The sequence below is a fragment of the Mytilus edulis genome, chromosome 14, assembly GCF_963676685.1.
Source record: "Mytilus edulis chromosome 14, xbMytEdul2.2, whole genome shotgun sequence".
NCBI classification, from domain to species: Eukaryota; Metazoa; Mollusca; class Bivalvia; order Mytilida; family Mytilidae; genus Mytilus; species Mytilus edulis.
In genome coordinates this window covers 57,016,270-57,038,455 of record NC_092357.1, presented here as the reverse complement: position 1 = coordinate 57,038,455, position 22,186 = coordinate 57,016,270, and the positions used below count along the sequence as shown (strand labels likewise).

The 22,186-nt window shown below is 30.5% G+C and overlaps 1 protein-coding gene across 15 annotated transcripts in view; it reads left to right on the top strand.

Annotated features, from left to right (window-relative positions):
- Nucleotides 1-1,215: 1,215 nt before the first annotated feature.
- LOC139502424 (band 3 anion transport protein-like) overlaps nucleotides 1,216-22,186 on the top strand; it is an 83,725-nt gene continuing 62,754 nt past the window's right edge. For 6 of the 15 annotated variants that reach the window (XM_071291896.1, XM_071291889.1, XM_071291884.1 and 3 more), the window contains exons 1-3: nucleotides 1,226-1,337; nucleotides 11,150-11,269; nucleotides 21,473-21,587. The gene's annotated coding sequence lies outside the window, so the exon portion shown is untranslated. Of the gene's footprint in view, nucleotides 1,338-11,149; nucleotides 11,270-20,036; nucleotides 20,178-21,472; nucleotides 21,588-22,186 lie in introns of those variants that run through there. The other 9 variants (XM_071291892.1, XM_071291882.1, XM_071291888.1 and 6 more) reach the window with 4 other exon arrangements.

Below are 22,186 nucleotides of genomic sequence, written 5' to 3'. Positions count from 1 at the left end.
TTTAATGACTGGGCTCAAAGGTTACTGTTTAAATTGAATTTTGAATTCAAAATGTTTGCATAAATAAAAGAGACGTTGACAAATACACAAGTGAGAGGTTTATAACAGCTAGCTTTTTAAAAAACCATGCAGATTTTGTCAACCATTTTCTTCCGACAATGCAACTGAGTTGGCAATATATTCACGAAAGGGGAATACCTATATACCTATCGAAATCAAAAGACAATATAACCGGTAGATATCTGGTATAGAATTTTGTAAGTAGACTTGAAACCCATAGGCACTTGTCTCAGAAAAAAAATCCCTATATACCTTATTATAACACGTGTAATAATAAGGTTTATAGGAATTTTTTTTCTGAGACAAGTGCCTATGTTGAAACCCCAGTAAGTCCAGATGCTATACTGGTACCCGACCGTTATTGACAAGCTTGATATTTCGGTATATAAGGCCAAGTATTTGTATAGTAAAAGTATACTATACAAATCCTTGCGAAGGTATACTGAATATTTTACGGAGTAAAACAACCTAGCCCACTACATATCTTTTCTTTTTTAGACTCATCAATGCCGTAAATAATTTAGATTTTTTTTAAATTGTTTAAAAGTAAAAGAAAAAGCATAGACTTTAAAAAAAAAAAGTTTCCTCAGCTTGCCGGAATCATTGAGTCATGAAGTCTAAAATTCTGTATCTATATTACCAGCCTAACGCTCGACCTAGTATGTATGACCTGTTGTATCATGCGTGTCAATTTTGTTTCTCCCAAAACAGGACAAACAAATGTACTGTGTCCTGTTTTCAGTGCAGCATATTGTTACCCACATTAACGGTCTAGTAACCTGGACTGGGACTTTCATACTAATATAATATATTATACTAACTGTAATTTCAGATATACATTCAACTGTAAGGTAGCCTCAGCCTTTTTTGATTATGTGATTACTTAGCTGTTTGTATAGTGATTATTATTATTTGCCTGATTACCAGGAACAGATCAAACTTGTACAAATCCTTGACCTGAGACCAAATATTTCATTATGTTTGATTATTTGATAACCCTTATAGAACTTTATTTTTTACGATTACCTTGTTTAAAGGAAAAAATAATGATTATGTGATTATATTGACCAAAAATTTGGGATTATGTGATTACTTGTACCCCCATGAGGACCCTCAGATTTAACGGCATAGTGTGAAACGCAACTACGATTAATTCCGCAATATTGTATGTACTTCCGGTTTTTAGAATTTATGCACTTGTACAGATCTGTGTGGGATTAAATCGATATTTTTCACATTTTAACAACAAATTTTGCAAGATTAACCTTGTCAACCAGGTAAGCAACTAACTCAGACTCATATGTAAGCAAAATATTTTGATGGCGGAGCCTATATTTGCTCATTTTAGTTATATAAATAACAAGATGCAATGACCAACGTCCGATCGGGTTTGTTTATTTTGTTGGCGCTTGTTCAAATTTAGTTAAAATCAAACACAATAGAAGGAATTCTGCAGGTGTCATTCTTAAATTTAACAGTAAGAAGAAACACAAAATCTTGAATAATAGACAAGATTTATGCATTGCCACTAAGCTAGAAAAATCATGTCCATTCTGATTCAACTTTCTCTTTTTGGAGTATTCGAGTTGGATATTGTCTATTGATGTAGTCTAGCAACAAAAAAAAAGAACATCTATCTCAAATAATATAGAGGCTGAGCATCAACTTGAATTTTTAAGGAAAAGGCTTAACAGCAATACATTGTCTACCAACATGGAAGTTATAATTATTTTTTTAGTAAACAAAACAAGAACACTGTGAACATGGCGAACAGTTTCTTGCAACAACTTGAATTTTTCAATAAAACTGATTTTTTAGGAAACTGTGTGCATTTGATGTAATAAACGAAAAGCCAAGCAGCTATGATTATCTTACATCATATATAACTTTTAAGGTAGTTGTTATGTAGAGGATTGGACATGATGAATCATAACACAATACTTCCCTGTGTAAATTTTATATCATCATTTAAAAAATGTTTGATACTTTTATTGGCCCTATATATGAAAATAACAGTGAAACCACAAAAATGAGGGTTAAGATGGGGTTTACTAAATAGATACAATTAGGCAAATATTTAAAAATTAATGCCCCCCCCCCCCCCCCCCCCTGACTTTCCATCATGTCCATCTTTGAGACATTTACAAATGTAATATTAATATTTTAATAATAATTTTATGTTTAATATTCATGTACATGTATGTAGTAAAATTGAGAACAGAAATGGTGAAAAAGCCTGAATATATATACATGTATACATGTACATTTTTTATGTCAAAGAGAAAACAACCCAACCGAAGTGCAGACAATAGCCAAAGACCACCCACTTTAATGTAGCAGCAAAAGGTCCTGCTCCCGGAGGTGGTCCTCAGCTGGCCCCAAAATAAAATTGTGTACTTCATGTACATGTAGCTCAGTGAAAATGGACGTCACACTAAACTCTAAAACAAATAAATGAACTTAAATTAAAAAAACATAAGAGACTAACAAAGGCCAGAAGCTCCTGACTTTACATGTACAATGTACACTTGTACAAGTTTGCAAATAAACAATTTACAGTGGTACAAGTTGCAGTTGAACAAGTTTGTAATCAAATGAGTTAACAGAAGTATAATATGGTCCGTAACAGTCTTCACGCTGAGTGGCAGCCCAGGCTAGTAAAATTGCTCTTGGGCCTGTAAAAATCATATCTACAGGCCAACAGAATCTAACTAAAAATTTTCAAAAATTTAGCTCCGGGCCTGTAGATTTTATAGTTCAATGGTCTTCAGAAGTTCAGGAAACGATGATAGTCTGTTGGAAGTGGACGATAAATGGCTGACCCCTGTTAAGAGAGAGTCATATCTCTTGCACTTAAAAGACACAAAGTCTTTAAGACACCCTTGTAGATTTCTAAAAAGAGTAGGCTAATGCCACTACAAGGCAGAACTCACACCCGCAAAGTTGAAAGGGATAAATATAAGTTGCAATAACTTGTTTCCGAATCCACTATAAATAAATATGTTTAAACTAAACTAAATGAAACAAAAGTACAAGTTTGCAAAGGTTTGTCTGTCAAACCACAAATATTGACATTTTATGGAATGGTTTGGCTGTCATGTACATGTGTACGTCAAGGAAGATACGATTATATTTGAATAACATTTTATAACATTGTTCCTATCCTGATTAACATGATTAATCATAGTATTAACTACATGTAAAAAATGTACATTTGTACATGTAGGAGAAATTAATTTTGGACGTCAATACAAAAAATAAGCAGTTTTCCTGTTTGATGTGTGATTATGCAAATACACCTGGAATTTTAAAGTACTTTTGCACTAAAAAGAGTAATTGCTTTATACTTCATCTGGTGAAAGTTAAAGTACATGAGTAAGTTTTAATTTTGTAATTAGAAATGGAGTGATTTGAAATGAATCAATGTTAATCAGGTGGATTTTTTTTGATTGATTAAACCCTATCTACATTTGTAAGTTAATTACATGTACATGTACATCTGTCTTCATGATAAACTTTTGAGTCCACCAGTCCAAAGATCAATTTTTGAAAATTTTAGTTGAACTTGAATTCTGTTGCCTTGCATTTTGTCATGCTTGTAGAGAAGAATTTTACAAGCCTGAAAGCAATTTTACAAGTCAGGGCTGTAGGACTTGTGGTTAAGCATGAAGACTATGTACATTGTACATGATAGGAATGAGTGCCAATGAGATAACTCACCATCAAAGAACCAATGTGTAAACAATGATCTACATTTATAAATTGGTGATGGCAGGTGATTGAAAAAGTAGGAAAACACATGTACAAAATGTATGGGAAGGCAGAAATGTTAAAAAAAAAAATTGAAATATTTTACCAATATATTGAATTCATGGAATTTGCAAGGTACATGTAGAACTAAAAAAGAATGGAAGGCTTTTTGAATTATTACTAGTCCCTCTGAAAGGGGAGGTAACTCTTTCATAATTAGTTCATAAAGTATGAAAGATTCAAAAAGTACATGTTCTTACATGTAGTCATTGTTACATGTACTTTAGCATATGTACGTGTATACATGTATATCTATGTTTGTATATACATGTATCATACCCTTTTCTTGATTTTTTTGTAGGTTCATGAAAAGTATCACTTTTGAGAAAATTTATTGTCATTTTATAACATGTCCACAGATCTATTCAAATTACTTGACCATGTCCATGTAGATCTAATCAAATTACTTGACCATGTCCATATCTAAAATGTATATAATATCTACAGTCAGATATATTCGTAAAATTGTGCAAACATATGTCTGGGTATTGTAGAGGCTGGGTTGCAAGGGCTCCCCCTTTTTCAGGGAAAAATTCCATTCCAAGGAATTTGGCTCCCCTTCGGACCCCTTGTTTTTGAATTTTTGACAGATATTTGAAATCCTGTTTTATATCCATGCTATTGCAGTGTCATTAAACATATACAATGTAGCCTGCTAACCCCTACTTTTCTTTTCATAATTTCAATACATGTATTTATAGTTTAAAAAGCCAAATCTGATAAAATTCTTGTTTCTTTACATTGTTAACTTTTTTGAAGAAAAAAAAATACCAATGTTAAATGTGTGAAAAATCTAGAGAGTATTACTATAAAAAAGAAGATGTGGTATGATTGTCAATGAGACAACTATCCACAAAAGACCAAAATGACACAGACATTAACAACTATAGGTCACCGTACAGCCTTCAACAATGAGCAAAGTCAGCTATAAAAGGCCCTGATAAGACAATGTAAAACAATTCAAACGAGAAAAATAACGGCCTTATTAATATAAAAAATTGAACGAAAAACAAATATGCAACACATAAACAAACGACAACCACTGAATTACAGGCTCCTGACTTGGGACAGACATATACATAAATAATGTGGCGGGGTTTAACATGTTAGCGGGATCCCAACCCTCCCCTAACCTGGGACAGTGGACCATTTCCGGCCAATTTTCAATGCCTTTTATCACATAAATTTGTACCTTAATTTTTTTCTGCTTTTTAGTTTCTTCATTTATATCAATTTATAACAGTCTTTTATTTAAAAAGCTTGTTTTTCTGAAACAGAGAAGCAAACATCCTTATACTCAGGGACTAAACTAGTATATATTTCAAGCTGGGAGCCATGACCAGATCTTTCATAGTTAGTTTCTATATGTTCAATTGAAATTTACCTGAAAGTTTAGGGCCCACCTCAAAATCTAGGAGCAATGGGTGACTGGGCTCCCTTTAAGTTTTGTCCCCAATTACTATGTAAGTGAAATTTGTTTGTAAAATAAGAGTTATATTTTTCCTCCTTGATTATTATCAGCTACATTAAATTAGAATAATTAAAAAGCAAAAACATGCAAAAAGAAAGAAATTTAATCTTAACAACATGATACTTTATAATTACAATAAAGTTCTCACTCATAAATTTTCTCTTAGTTAAAATTCGGATTTGAAAGGTAACGCTTATGGTTTTCCCAAGAACTTTCAAACAAGATTCTGACGGATGACATTATGTAATATATACTCAAGATTAGAACACATGTCTGACAAAAGCTGATTAAAGAATATACCGTATATGTTTTTCTCATTTAGAAAATTAGGGTAGGTAAATGTAAAAGGGATTTTTTTTATGATGATAATTTTCCCATGAAAGGAAACCCTAAATACAGGTTATGTTTTTAGTTTTTTTAACTACATTGTACTCAAATTTAGCAACACAATTTTTTTAAATTTAAATTTCATAACCATATTAAGTAGCTATACATGTATATATAGATTATCATAAAATAACATGATATATATTTTATCATATAGGCTAAAGTGCAAACTTACTCAACCAAAGAATTATTAAAAAGTAACTTCCTCAACCTGAGAAAAGTTACATTTAAAGTCATATAACGTTTTATTAAGTAAATTACACATGCACATGTTAATGCATGGTTTAATTCTTATGATTTGATACATGTACTAATGAAATAAATATTACATACATGTACATGTACAAATATATGTGTAGGCAATGTATACATGTTGATTTTCCAATCTCAGTTAAGTTGGTTTAACAATGTTTTGAAATTTGATAGAAATTACTATTTTTAATGTAATCATAAAACACTCAAGATTTATGTTGCCATTGTTGGTTCTTGTAAAAATTTGCCAGTCAAGATATGAATTTCAACATCTCTGAAATTGATTTTTTGTTTGTTTTATTGGTAATTAACATTTACAACATATAAGGGAGCACCCATTTAACTTCAAGGGGATTTTTTTTATTGCTTGAATGAGAAATTTGTTTTTGACTTTAGGGAGCTACCATTTGATTTTTATGGGGGGGGGGGGGGGGGGGGGGGGGGGCTAGGATGAAAAATGTTGTCCTGCATTTTTTTTTAGCTGTAATCTCTGTCCTGCCTTTTTATTTTTCACTCTAATCGGTCCTGCCTTTTTTTTTTTAGTTTATCCTGACTTTTTTTTACCTAAATTGTCGTCCTGACTTTTTTTTTTTGCAAGTGTCACATCCTGCCTTTTTTTTTACTCAAAACTCCTGTCCTGCCTATTTTTTCAAATTTCATCCTAGCCCCCCCCCCCCCCCCCCCCCCCATAAAAATCAAATGGTAGCTCCCTTATAATGTTTTCATGTTTTCAGTAAAAAAAAAAATTTAAATTTAATACTTAATTTATGAATGCTAAGGTGTAGGGAAAATCTAGATTCAGAATTTTTTTTGGTCACCTGCTGGACCATAATTTTTATTTTCATCAAAATGGGGATGTTTTTTTAGGAAAAAACAATACCCTCTACCCCCCACCCACCCTTTTTTTTAAAGTTAGATGGTTGTTCCCTTAGTTAAATGGGATAACGATATGGTGAAATAAAAAACTGCAATGACAATGCATAACTGTTGAAGTTTTTGTAATAATCACATGTAATTTCTTTGGATAACAATGTACTATATATTGTATTGTAAATACATAATTTATTCATCATGCATGTATCTGTTGTATTGCCATTTTATAACTGAAACAACACATTGTTAAAAAGGCCTGGGAGACTAGATGTACAAACTACGTAAAATTTCATTTAATATACTAAATATATTATATTGAGATCAAATAACATGCACATAAAATAAATAAAGGAAACTTGATAAATAATATACACAGAGTTAAAAAGGACTACGGTAAGATAAATTTTGGAAAAATACATAAATTTTAATTTTAATTACCTCGTGTACAAAAATAAATATATATCTTGTATTAAAATAAATAATGTGCAGATTTGAATAAAGGTAACATGATAAATAACATAAATAGACTTATAAATCATGTTAATATTAAGGACTGGGAATTTTTTTTGTAAAAATAAATAAATTTTCTTTTGGATTTCTAGTATATGAGATATTGTAAATAAATAATGTGCAGATGTAAATAAAAGGAAACCTTCAAAGAGATAATCCCTTAAAATTTAGGACACCGTTTTATCAGTTGTTTACGAGGAATTTTAAATTAAAATCTTCTGTAAATATTGTCCAGCATACAAACAACTTTTCATAAGTTTATTTATCCTAAGGTTACTTTTATCATGTTTGACAGGGTCATGAAGGTCAAATTCAATTTCCAAATCAGATGATTTAAGACGAAATAGGATTGGAGGACAACATTTGTTTTATGAAAGTTTGACGTAACGAGAAGATTTAAAATCTTAGTGTCATAGATGTATTTACAAAAATACAGCAGTGAATTTGCTTAAAGGGTTATTTGTTTTTCTTGTTAACCGTAAGTGCTAGTGGACTCGGGCGGTCACTCCTTTATGTTAGCGTCATGATATATTTACAATATATATTTAATAGTAAAATTGATCATGATTATACGGATCTTTCATTTCTGGATTAGTTCTGGAAGTTTGAAGTTACAAGAAGACTAAAATCTGATTGGTTTATCATTTTGTGGTTAGATTCACTGTTTAACAGTAAGAGAACTATTTCTAGAAGATTTATGTAACAAAAAGACTCTTTAATTTTAGTGTCACTGTTATAAAATATAGTAGTGATTTTGTGGTTAACAGCAATTAAGGACTACTGGGTAGTTCTAGAAAGTATGACTTGTGAAGAAGAATTGAAATCATAGTGAAATATACAAAATTTACAATACAATACAATATGCTTTTATTTCAAAAACACTCCGTCACATTGACTAGTGAAACAAGAGGTAAATTACAAAATACTTAAGAATTGAATGCTTCTTTTTGTAAATTTATTGGGGTGTAAAAGCGTTGACCGAAGTACATTTTGTATGAAGCGCGGAAGCGCTTCATTCTAAAAATGTACGCACGGTCAACGCTTTTACAACCCTATAAAGTTACAAAAAGAAGCATTCAATACTTATAATTATATTTGTTGGCTATGATCATGAAAACACGAATTTTATATATTTTTTTATTTAATTCTCCTGTGCACTTTATTGTTGGACCGCATGTTATCATGAATGAAAAGTTGTATTGAGCAATGCAACTGCTTACGGAATAACACGTGATGTGCAGTTAGCCAATCAGAATAAAGTATTATAATGAAACATACATCTAATGTAATTATAATCACATACAATTAATGAAATAAATAAAACAACTTAGAAATGAAATATATAGAAAATTACTTTACTTTACATTATAATATTTCATGTTTTTATATTATAATATTTTAATAATCATATAACCTGATAAACATTGTCTTTTCTCATTGACTTTTTAAAAAAGTATACAGAATCTTTTTTGATAAAACATCATGAACATTATGTATATTGTAATATTGTCGCTGGGCTTCTAAAATGTAAATTACAAATTTTTCAAGAAAAAAATTTCTCACAAACAGGCTTTGAAAATTTTGGCAAAATGCATGCTTCCAAAATGTTGTATGTGAACTTGAACATTTTTGTAAATAGCAGTGAAATAAAAACGTTGACATTTCTGGATTATCCAAAAACTTAAATTATTTTCACAGAAATAAAGAAATGTACAATTATTTTTTTCCCAAAGCTATTCTACAATGATTTTCAAGTTTTCATACAACATTTTGGAAGCAAACTTTACAAACAACTGACATTGGCAATTTTGTAATATGTCTTATTTCACACATTTTGATTGGTCTAACTGTATGCTATTTTGTAATACAAAAGATTTCCTCCCGCCCAGACCATTGGTGTTTCAAAAAGTACTTTTAGCCAAAATTTAGAAGCCCAGCGACGATATATTATTATGTGTACTTAATATATACATGTATATTAATTAATTATTATTTTCCTATGCAACAGCAACATGGAAATTACAGATTTCATAAATAAAAAGAAAATTTCTTCAAACATTTTTTTGAGAGGATTAATATTCAACAGCATAGTGAATTGCTCAAAGGCAAAAAAAATTTAAGTTCATTAGACCACATTCATTATGTGTCAGAAACCTATGCTGTGTCAACTATTTAATCACAATCCAAATTTAGAGCTGAATCCAGCTTGAATGTTGTGTCCATACCTGCCCCAACCGTCAAGGGTTCAACCTCTGCGGTCGTATAAAGCTGCGTCCTGCGGAGCATCTGGTATTACATGTTACAATATATATATTTACCTATACATGTATATTAAAACAGATAACATTTTAAGTGTAAAAGCAGTTAATATCTTGAGCAAATCTAAAAATTTGAAAATGGACGAAAAAAGTCATTACAAGTTGACTTACACATATATAGAGTATCAAATCAGTGTCATGTACAAATGTATAGTGCCTCCATGATTTACAAAATAGTAGCAAAATTCATTGTACAGTATATGCTTTATAATATATAATTTTCTGGTCAACTATGAAATTTTAATTTAAGAAGAAGACAAAATTAACATCTTAAAGCCTTATACATTGTACATGTACATGTACATTTGTATTTTCAAAAATTTAGAAGTGACATCTGATTGGTCTATACATGTAATCAGGTTATTTGATTCTGTGCTAAAACAGGTACAACTGTACGTACTAGTTATCTAGTAGTTCGCTCTAGTTTGACTTGACAATATTTACAAAGTTTTGGTGTGACTTTTGTCTGGTCTATGATAAAGTTATTTGATTCTCTGGAAAACAGGTTCAATTGTTCTAGTAGTTTGCTGTAGTTTTACGTAATAAGAAAACAAAATCTTCTGGTAATGTTTACAAAGTTTTGAAGTGAATTCTGATTGGTCTATAATTAAGTCATTTGATAACCTGGTTGTAGAAGATTGATTTACATTATACTGGTTCATTGTGCATGTACATGTATTTAAAATTTTCATTTTTGTATTTGTTTTTTTCAAAATTTAAATGCTGACAGTACTTAAGGGACGACATCAGAAGATCGATGTAGGATAAAAAACTTAAATCAAATAGTTTGGGGGTGGGGGGTCAACATTGCTGCAAGTTTTGTTAATCTAAAATCGATTTTACATATATCCCTATTGGTCAATCAATTTTTCCCAAATTAAGTTAAGAGGGGGGTGTGGGGGTCCGTGAAAAAACTATGTGAATGAAGTTTTTTATCCTTCATTGAACTTTTGATGTCGTCCCTAAACTTTGTAGTGGTTGATGAATAATAACAATACTTCATGAATATGCAATAAGCATAAAGCTTGGAGAAATACATGTTAATGTATGCTGTTTAAGGAAACAGGGGTGTTTAAAAGAAAATGATTGTCTTTATTTGACAGCACTGCTTAATAGAGATTTGTGACCAAGCCGTTTCAGAACATTATAATGCATTTTGGGTAATATTTCTAAAAGTAAAACACCAAAACATGTGATTGGGTACTACCATTCTTTACTTTGAAAATCAACCAATGATATGATAGAATTTTTATTTTTGGTTCAGCACGATGATACCAATTAATTTTCCTGTAGATTCTGAAAGGGCGAACTGTTCTGATTTGGGTTGTTTTAAAGAGCTTAGTATGTGTATGGAAGTACACTAAAAAGGTATATTTAGACATGGATGTTTATGTTTAGTAATATAAACAAATATACATTGAAGTTTATAACCAGTGTTAATTCTAATTCTAACTTTGTATGTTTTCAGAAGTGTGACTTTTGGATGACAATTGCTACTCAGCAGATTAAGACAAAGGATTAAACATTAAACAAGCAAACTATTGAAAAGATAAATAAAGAAGCCAACTAAAGCAGGAAAAGTTCAAAGGTACAAATATATATAGAAGTAGAATATACAATTCCGAAAATAAACGGGGAATGTGTCAAACAGACCACAACAACTCTACAATTTAGCTTAAACTACATCATGTACATGTAGTCAAATGGTCACCATGAGTCAAAATGAATGATTATGTCCAAGGTTGGCAAAAAAGCGGTCAATACTAGTATTGACCATGCCAGTGGTAAATACCGGGAAATACTGGCAAATACTGGGAAATACCGGCAAATACTGGTCGATTGAAATTTAGAGTGGTCATTACTATAAAAACCATTCTTTACCTGGTCAATTATAATTACTATTAATAATTAAATATAGAAAGTGTTCAAATCATTTTAAATGCTTTCAATTCTATTTCTATTGTAAATTCAAACAGGGATCTATATTGATTAATGTGTAGTAAAAGATAAAAACTTTTTGTCCCTGCTTCAAAATTTCTATTTCCAGCATGAAGAATGTTTTGTCACACAGTCAAATAGACAGGAAATAATTTATTGTTTAAGGGAGTTCATATATCACTTTTATTACTTTCAACCCATGTACTGTCAACTTTTATTGGGGGCTGTTGTTTTAGTAATTAAAATTTCACACCTAGCCATGCCAGGTGATAGGTAAAAAGACACATTTTAATTACCTGTAAAATCATACATTTTGAATAAAAAATATATTGAATTATAAATGTTGAAATTTTAATGTAAATTTTTACATATATCTTGAGTATACAATATCAAAATTTATAATAACTAAATTTTAAATCAGTAGGAATAAGTGTTATAAATGAATAAAACATATCAAATTAATTAATTTTTAAAGCTGACACATGCACAAAAATTAAAGTTTATGTATATTTAACTTTTTATCAAGTTTTTACTTAAATTGATAGTAAAAACAACCATGAAAATTTCAATTGACCAGTATTTGCCAGTATTGACCACTTGGGGAGTATTGTCAGGGGCGGTAATTACCGGTAAATACCACTGGTAAATACCGGGGGTGGTATTTACCGCCCAACCTTGATTATGTCAGCAATTGCGTCATGAAAATGATCAAAAGCAAATCCAATTTCAGACCTCTACGCTTATTTTTAGTTCCGTTTCAAGTTCAAGGTAATTATATATAAGTTAACCAATGGCTGTGAAGCTTATTGTAGTGTCGTGTATCTGTCGGATGTCTGTTTGTTATTTCGATGTACACTTATATAAAGCATCTATATTGCTAAATCTCAAAATCTTAAAATCCTTCAACATTAACATAACATGTATGTCCCTATGAAAATGGCATCTACATGTAAGTGTAATGTTGAAGTTACTGTAACTAGAAACATTAAACACATACATGTACATGCACTTGCATAGCCCAAAATCTTTTAAAAAAAAATTAAGATCTAAGATTGAAGTTATAGAATTTTTTTGGCTAGTCAACATCATGTGTATTTTCACATTTATTTACCATAAATGTCATTGACTATAGCACAGGATCCTTTTGAGTACAATTTGTTAGGGACGACATCAAAAGTTCAATGAAGGATAAAAAACTTAATTCACATAGTTTTTTCACTGACCCCCCTCCCCTCTTAACTTAATTTGGGAAAAATTGATTGACCAATAGGGATATATGTAAAATCGATTTTAGATTAACAAAACTTGCAGCAATGTTGACCCACCCTCAAACTATTTGATTTAAGTTTTTTTATCCTACATTGATCTTTTGATGTCGTCCCTTATGACTTTAAGTTTTGAAGGTTGCAGTAACAAACATCACATTTGATATGGGTTTTGAATCTTAATGGATGCCTAAAATATTTTTGACATTATTTTTCAATTATTTTTTTTATTTCAAAATTATAAGACGTGGAAGTCTTGAGATAAGCATTCTTTAATTTGATTTTAATTTTCACAACGCAATTTTGGAGATGAAATATTTAACAAAGGCAACTTAATGTGGACTTTTTAACTTGGTTTATATATTTCAATTTCGTCCAAATTGAATATTAATTCAAACATGAGATAAAAAGGATCAAAATTACGATTTACCTCTAAGTGAATTTGAAAGTCATGTGACAGTAGAACATTCATAAATAATGTTTGGAGGTCATTTACTGATATGAATGGCTTTGTAGTCATTTCTTCAATACTAAGAGTGTTTACCTGAATATAAAATTATCTGTAAATCAGTGTTTCCCAAGGCTTTCAGAAATAAAATGGACACTTTTTACTTAACTGGACCAGAATCTTGCTTACAGGGCATTTACATGTATTATTTAAATAATTTTGCTGCTCATTTGGACCAAAAATGCATATCACTCAACTGGACCTAACCAATACACCTTATCGCTATTTTGAAATCTGCTCCGCTTGAACTATTGACGTCATACAACAATCACTTTTCCATTGTGGTGTCAGACATTTAGCATAATGACGTCAAAATTTTACAGGAACCTTTGTGATGTCCAGTAATGACGAACAAAAAGCAATAAGGTGTATATTACTGGTCCATTAACCTTGGGAATGACTGGTACATACATGAGGCTCAGAAATTATTTCAAACCTAAGGTCTTAATCAATAGATAGATTTAGTTATTCAATGTTTCATCATGTAGCACCTCAACTACTCCATATATAATCTATATGTTTACATCCTTGGCTTTCAATTTATTTTTTGAGCCTCCCCTCACCCTAAGTAAATCAATCACCAAATTTATAAAGTGATATTTTCATAGTGTAATTACACTTCTATATAAAAAAAAAGGGCCAAGTGAGCTTTTCTCATTACTTGGCGTCCGTTGTCCGTCACCGTCTCCGTCGTAGTCTTCATCCATCGTCGTCATTAATTAACTTTTACAAAAATCTTCTCCTCTGAAACTATTGGGCCAAATTTAACCAAACTTGGCCACAATCATCATTGGGGTATTTAGTTTAAAAAATGTGTCTTGTGACCCGGCCAACCAATCAAGATGGACAACATGGCTAAAAAAAGAACAAAGGGATAAAATGTTAATTTTGGCTTATAACTCTGAAACCAAAGCATTTAGGGCAAATCTGACATGGGTAAAATTGTTTATTAGGTCAAAATGACCAAAATGGTCAGTCAACTTGACCCCTGAAGGAGTTACTTTATAGTCAATTTTAAACTATTTTCAATAATTTTGTAAATTTTTGTAAATTTTTACAAAACATTTTCCTCTGTATCTAAAGGGCCAAGTTTATTATAGATAGAGAAAATTGCAAGTAACAAGAATGTTCAGTAAAGTAAGATCTACAATCACAATTTTGTCATAAATCCATCTGTTTCCTTCATACATTAGGCCAAGGTGAGCGACACAGGCTCTTTAGAGCCTCTAATTAATAGCTCTTAATGACTTCAAAAAAGAATTCCAAAACTGCAAAATACATGCCATGGTTAAATTCTGCTGTTGATATTCACTTTTATCATTATCCTAAAGTTATTGCAGCAATTAGTGTATAATTTAAAATAACTTATAAATGTTTATGTAAGATCAAAAGATGGTTCTTAATGGATGAGATTAAAAAAAAATATTTTGTTTGGTCTACATCTTACATGAATGAACATTTCCTCATTTTAGATACATCTGCTGGTTTATTTTAGCTTGAATGTTGATGCAAGAATTCTTTTGTTAAAAAAACAGAATAGATTTTTTGAATTTGTAAGTGTACTTCCAAGAAACAGTCAAATCTTTTATATGGGCACATATTTTTACAAAATTCTTATAATCAATTGATTTATTCTTGTTTACTTTAAATAAATAATTTTAAAGTCAAATAAATTATAACCAATTTTAGTGGTAAGATTTTTTATGAAAATGATACACGTTTTTATTTTGTATAGAAATTAAGTAAAATATTATACATGTATGTTTGTTTAGATAATGCTTGTCCAAGATGCAGCCTTTTTTTTTACTTTTACAGACCCAAGGGCAGGGTCCTTAATTGAGATAATGTTTTTAATTACTGTGGGGACTTTTACAGACCCAAAGGCAGGGTCCTTAATTGAGATAATGTTTTTAATTACTGTGGGGACTTTTACAGACCCAAAGGCAGGGTCCTTAATTGAGATAATGTTTTTAATTACTGTGGGGACTTTTACATACCTAAAGGCAGGGTCCTTAATTGAGATAATGTTATTAATTACTGTGGGGACTTTTACAGACCCAAAGGCAGGGTCCTTAATTGAGATAATGTTTTTAATTACTGTGGGGACTTTTACAGACCCAAAGGCAGGGTCCTTAATTGAGATAATGTTTTTAATTACTGTGGGGACTTTAACAGACCCAAAGGCAGGGTCCTTAATTGAGATAATGTTTTTAATAACGGTGGGGACTTTTACAGACCCAAAGGCAGGGTCCTTAATTGAGATAATGTTTTTAATTACTGTGGGGACTTTTACAGACCCAAAGGCAGGGTCCTTAATTGAGATAATGTTTTTAATTACTGTGGGGACTTTTACAGACCCAAAGGCAGGGTCCTTAATTGAGATAATGTTTTTAATTACTGTGGGGACTTTTAGAAACCCAAAGGCAGAGTCCTTAATTGAGATAATATTTTTAATTACTCTGGGGACTTTTACAGACCCAAAGGCAGGGTCCTTAATTGAGATAATGTTTTTAATTACTGTGGGGACTTTTACAGACCCAAAGGCAGGGTCCTTAATTGAGATAATGTTTTTAATTACTGTGGGGACTTTTACAGACCCAAAGGCAGGGTCCTTAATTGAGATAATGTTTTAATAACGGTGGGGACTTTTACAGACCCAAAGGCAGGGTCCTTAATTGAGATAATGTTTTTAATTACTGTGGGGACTTTTACAGACCCAAAGGCAGGGTCCTTAATTGAGATAATGTTTTTAATTACTGTGGGGACTTTTACAGACCCAAAGGTAGGGTCCTTAATTGAGATAATGTTTTTAATTACTGTGGGGACTTTTACAGACCCAAGGGCAGGGTCCTTAATTGAGATAATGTTTTTAATTACTGTGGGGACTTTTACAGACCCAAAGGCAGGGTCCTTAATTGAGATAATGTTTTTAATTACTGTGGGGACTTTTACAGACCCAAAGGCAGGGTCCTTAATTGAGATAATGTTTTTAATTACTGTGGGGACTTTTACATACCTAAAGGCAGGGTCCTTAATTGAGATAATGTTTTTAATTTCAGTTACTGCAGTGGATTCATTTATATTTGTGTGTACGAATAATATTTTCATAGTTTAAGGAAAACTTTCATATTCCTGGATATTTAAATTCGTGGTTTGGGCAAATTCTGCATAAATTCCTATAGAAATTTTGTTATTTGTTGACCATATGAATTCATGGTTCTCCTGTACCCACGAAATCCACGAAAATTAGTATCTAATGAATTCACAGTTCAAATACTGTCATAACTACTATACATACAATTATAATAAAAATTATTTTCTTTGGAATCACTATACTTTTATATTATTAAAAATCAATGTCTAATTTTAAAAGTACTTTATGGGGAAAAAATAGCACGAACATCCTGGTTAGTGATTTTACAGAAATGCTTAATTTCATATTCCATATGCAAATACATAAACATGTACATGCATTGATTATTTTTTGATTTAATGCATTTACCATCAGTGTAAAAGATAGATTTTTACAAAAATAACATTCTTGTATTAGATGGTATCTTGGCAAAGTATTGGTTAAATGCAATTTATCATTTCACCTGATTTGTTTGACTTGAGTTCATACCAATAAATTTTGCTTGGAGGATGTTGTTAAAAGTACACATGACCTTTGCTTATTCATCATTGCCATATTTAACCAAAAGCAAAATATTTATTGAATATTTTTGTTTGTTTATTTGCGTAAAAATCCAACTTGGAAAGGGAGTTATTCTTATGTAGTGCTTAAGTTTGTAGTGACATCGCCATAAAGGTATAAGGGCTTCAATTTATCAGAATATCCGGAATTTTTAATTTGTTTTCCGCAAAAAGGTTAAAATAAATGTTATAATATCAATGTAAATACAGTGGTATTTTCAACTTAAACAGACAGATTTTGATTGGAAGTTCAAAACAACTCTGTGCATATGTTGTGTTAAGAAGTACAAATAAAATTTGCATTTTGACAAGGATTTAAACAAAATACAAAAATACATCAAAATGCACCAAAGTATTTGTTTTGAATATCCTGCAAGTCTGACCGGTGAGTAATCGTTAGGAGATTTGATATAAAATATATATTATTGCTCATAGCATGAATATTTAAGCTGACATGCTATAAAATAATTCATAAAATACTGTTTTATTTACATATTGTCATCAAAGAATTATAGGCATACAAGGTTGCATGTATTTTTCGGTAAGGAATTTTTGTGTTATTTATTATTTTTAAATTCCAGAAATATTTGATGTTTATTTTAGTAAATAAGTTTGACAGAATTTTAAACATTAAAAAAAAAAAATGACATCAAAACAGAAACCATGAAGTAGTCAAGTAAGTAAGTAAAATTTATTTCACTGGCAGATCCAGGAGAGGATTCAGGGGATTGGAACCCCCCCTTTTTTTTTAATGATCAATGCATTTGAATGGGGAGATATGGTTAGGAACACCCCTTTATCCTGGGTCGAGAACCTCCCCTATTGAAAATGCTTGATATGCAGCTGGATTTAGTGTTGGCCAGCGCATATATATATGTTAACAGTCTCCAAACTCAGGCTAAATGTTTATAAAATGCTGATCATACAAAATGTAATGGTTACTGTGGATCATTCCAAATTTTCCGTGGATTCTAAATTTTACAAATTGAGCTAGCGAGCAACGAACAATTTGATCAATTTGAGAATTGTTGATTTCATGGTTTTTATACGACCTCAAAAATTGAAATTTTTTTCTTTCAAAGTTTGCATACAGCACAAGACTTTAGAAAGTTGCTTTTGCTTTAACATTTGGGATGTGTCAATGCATTGGTGCTTCTAAGGCACAAGTTTTTGAAGGAAAAATCTAATTCTAAGTTTGCACTGTTATTAAAACCAATTATGATATACACATGATAACAAATACATGTACTGTCCAAAAATAAGAGCTATTAGCATGAATGAATAGAATCAAAATTTTGAAATTTGCAATTGTCACCAAATTTAATTTTTTTTTCAATGATAAAATCAAAATTAATTCAACTTTGAATTTACTGTTGAAAATTGAGATTCATTTAAATATATTAATGGTAATATTTTCTAAAAGTAAGAGCTGTCAATTGTTTTTTTTTAATGTCCTTTTAAAGCTATATAGGACGAATTGGATACTGTTATAGACCAGGGGTCATGGCAGTGACAATTATGTCATTCATACTCGCTGTTTGAAGTATAATTATTTTAGATCACATGACAGAAAATTTAGCTGGCATGATGACTTTTTTATATCCGCATGCTCCCATGACCCTAATATTAAATTCCGTGTTGAACAACCTTGATTAGACCTTGAAAACTACTTTTGGGGATGCTTCGATCTTATTTAAAAAGTAATAAACTAAAAAGGGTGGATGTTATACAATGTATCAAATTTAAAGTTATAAAAAAACCTTGAAAAGACCTTCAATTCTTAATGTACTTGAATGTAAGGACATGTTAGATAATAAGAAAAAGTCATATAGGTTAGATAAGAATATTTAAAAGGAAATAACCAAAGAACTTTTCTTTCTGGTTCTCATCTCGTCTTGACTACAAAAAGGAGGTACTGTATCAGTAAATGAAGGGACACAACTCTCAATGATCATTGGTATGTTTTATGTTATTCATTTTAATTATTATAATGTAAGCTTTTAAGTAAAACAGGCAAATTTAATTTCATTTCAAATGATTCTTTCAAATTCATGGAGAAATCTTACTTTTACAAACACATTAATGATTTAAAGAGTTGTCTGTTTTAACTCTGATGCTTATAATCAGACACTGTAAATTCAGAAATTATTGCAATGTTTTTATGATTGTGAAAATTGCAACAGGGTTATAATTGCAATGATTTAAACTTGCATTTTGATTTTTTTAAATAAATTTAACAGGATTTTCTCAATATTGCAAAAATAAAATTCACGTTGAAGTCCAAAATGACAAAATGACAAAATGACAAAAATTAATGCATACAATAATTTTATGATTTTACAATATTTAGATACAAATTGAAACAGTTTTATAAGCGTCAGTCTAAGCTGGGGAACTTTAAAATGCTGTAAACTTGAAAAATTTGGCCAACTTATTTTTGTAATTGTGAAAACTACTATAGATATTTAGATTTTCAATAGATGTAGCAAAGTATTAATAAATTCAGAATTTTTTTGCATGCATTTAATAATAGCAAATGTTGAACAGTTGAACAAAATGAGATATTTATTATTGCAATTTCATGTAATGTTTATTTCCCCATTTCCCCCAAACTTCATATTGCTTTAATTGTGACTTGGATGAAGAGTTGTCTCATACCTTATCTTATATCTTATTGTTGCTTTTATCATGTTTACGAGGTATAGCACCCCAGACTTTTATAATAACGTATACTATATGAAAGAACATCTTGTATAAAATTACCAAAAAATCATAGACTTGAAAAGTTTTCATACAGGCCATGTGAATGGAATTTTAGTCAACAGAGGGATTGGTCTAGTTCTGATTCCTAAAGCTGAATGTAAGGTCTATAAATAGAACGTGGGGAAATTATTTGGCAACCAAAATAGAAACATTTTGTCACATGGTTAATAACATTCCCTACTCATACATGTAGAGTGAGTCAGATTTATTAACGTAAACTTAAGACTTGTGATACAATAACATACACACTTTATATATACCGTTAGTAATGTACTTTGTATAATAGCCTATTTTTCGTATTTTGTGGAATTTACCTTGAAATATATCAGGTTTGTTTTTTAATTTGTACTATCAATTTTACTATTTGCATGTATATATATTAATGGTGTAATTTAGTTTCTCAGTAATTTCAAAAAGAGCAGTCTGTGCCAAAAACCTTTCCATCTACAAATGTACTAGTCCGGACACTAAATTATCAAAACTTGTCCCTATAGTGACTATGTAAAATTTTGAAAATTTTCACCAGTCCAAATCAATATTTACTAGTCTGCGGCATCAGATTAGCGGCTAACGGTGCAGACTGAAAGAGGTCACTGGTTTGATTTACCATTTCAATTATATGAAAATGAATTTGCCAATAAATCTTTTTTTCTTGAAATATTATCTCTCTATTACATGAAAACATTATTTTTTGGCAAATTTACTGAATCTAACAAAACAATTTCTAATTTGCTGGTATTTGAAATTTAGCTTACAATGATTGTTTGATGGAAAAGATTAGTATGGTGTTTTTTTTTATTCATGATCACTAAAATCCATAGAGAAAATCCAGTGTATTTTTTATCCTCATTTTCATATTATTTCCAAGAAAAAGGAATCCTGAAACCAATACTAATCTCCATGACATTCATTACAATGTAAACACTCTCAACATTAATGAATTAGATAAATTTAAGCATGTCAAGGGAATAAAACATAGAAAGTGTGACAAGAATTATCCAACTGCCCACTCCCAAACAGACCACCAGCTATCAGGAACACTGACTGTTTGGTGACTACCTTTTCTGTCATCCTGTACATGTTTCTGGTTATATTTAACATTGTTATTCCAGGACTGCATGTTATAGCTAACTATGCAGAATGGATTTTGCTTATTGTTGAAGGCCATATGGTGACCTTTAGTTGTTAATTTCTATATAATTTGGTCTCTGGTTGAGAGTTGTCTGATGTTGGTTATACTACCCCATCTTCTTTTTTGTAAGAAATATTAATATGATTAGAAGATGTGGTATAAGTGCCAATAAAACCATTTACATCTGGGAAGTCTTCATGGGAGATAACTTGTGTACAAATCAAGAAACTGTTTTTCGTTGGTGAATTATAAGGTTATATTCACCACTAGGGTAAATTTTAAAAACTATTTGTGCTTCCTTGCAATTAAATGAAATTTAACTTAATTATTCCATGTCACATGATAGCATGTTACCCAATAGAATTGTTTGTAATACATGTATATGTAAAATAAACCTACTTGTAATATTTTAAAATGTCATCAAATTTTCACCACATATATTTTAATAATAATGATGACGTGACAATATTTTAATCTTGGTTTTATTTTCAGATTTCTTTGAATTTTTCACTAACCGTCGTGACGGCACAGCTAGTCATCACGGAGTTACTTTGCAGTCAGATCTGTTTTACCAATAGGATTTACCAACAAGATCTCACATAGCCTGGTAAGGCATACTTACTATTAATTTTTATTTCAAAAGGAACTGATTCATAGTCAATTTTAATGATCCTGAGTCAGATATTAATTTTAAAAAAAATGAAACTAAAACTTTGACCACAGATTATTTGTATCAAAATGTGCATTTTTATTATTACAATACTCACCAAGTCATATTATTAGCATCTCGCAATAATTTTCCTAGTTTTTATTTTGCAAATGTTTTTTTTTTTTTAAATTAATTTAATTTTTTTTTTGATTTTTCATTATTACAATGTGCTATGGTTGATTATTTTGATATATTTCTATCAGTCAGTGAATCTAAGTGTTTTATAAACAACTCTCCTGATTTCAGTTTGGCAAGAGTTGAACTGTCTTAAATTTTATGTTTACAGTATTTTGACCAATCAAATGAATCACTGTTTTTAATATCTCATTATATATATAGCTTGGGTAGGTTTTGTTATTTTAAGTGGCAGTCCTCTTCTGCTAACTCAAATTTTACAAAATACTTCAAACTTTAAATCCAAAAGCTTTGAATGAACAGATTGTTCAGGCATGTAAATAATTGGGCTCTGGAGACTTTTGGAACTTTGGTCTACTTTG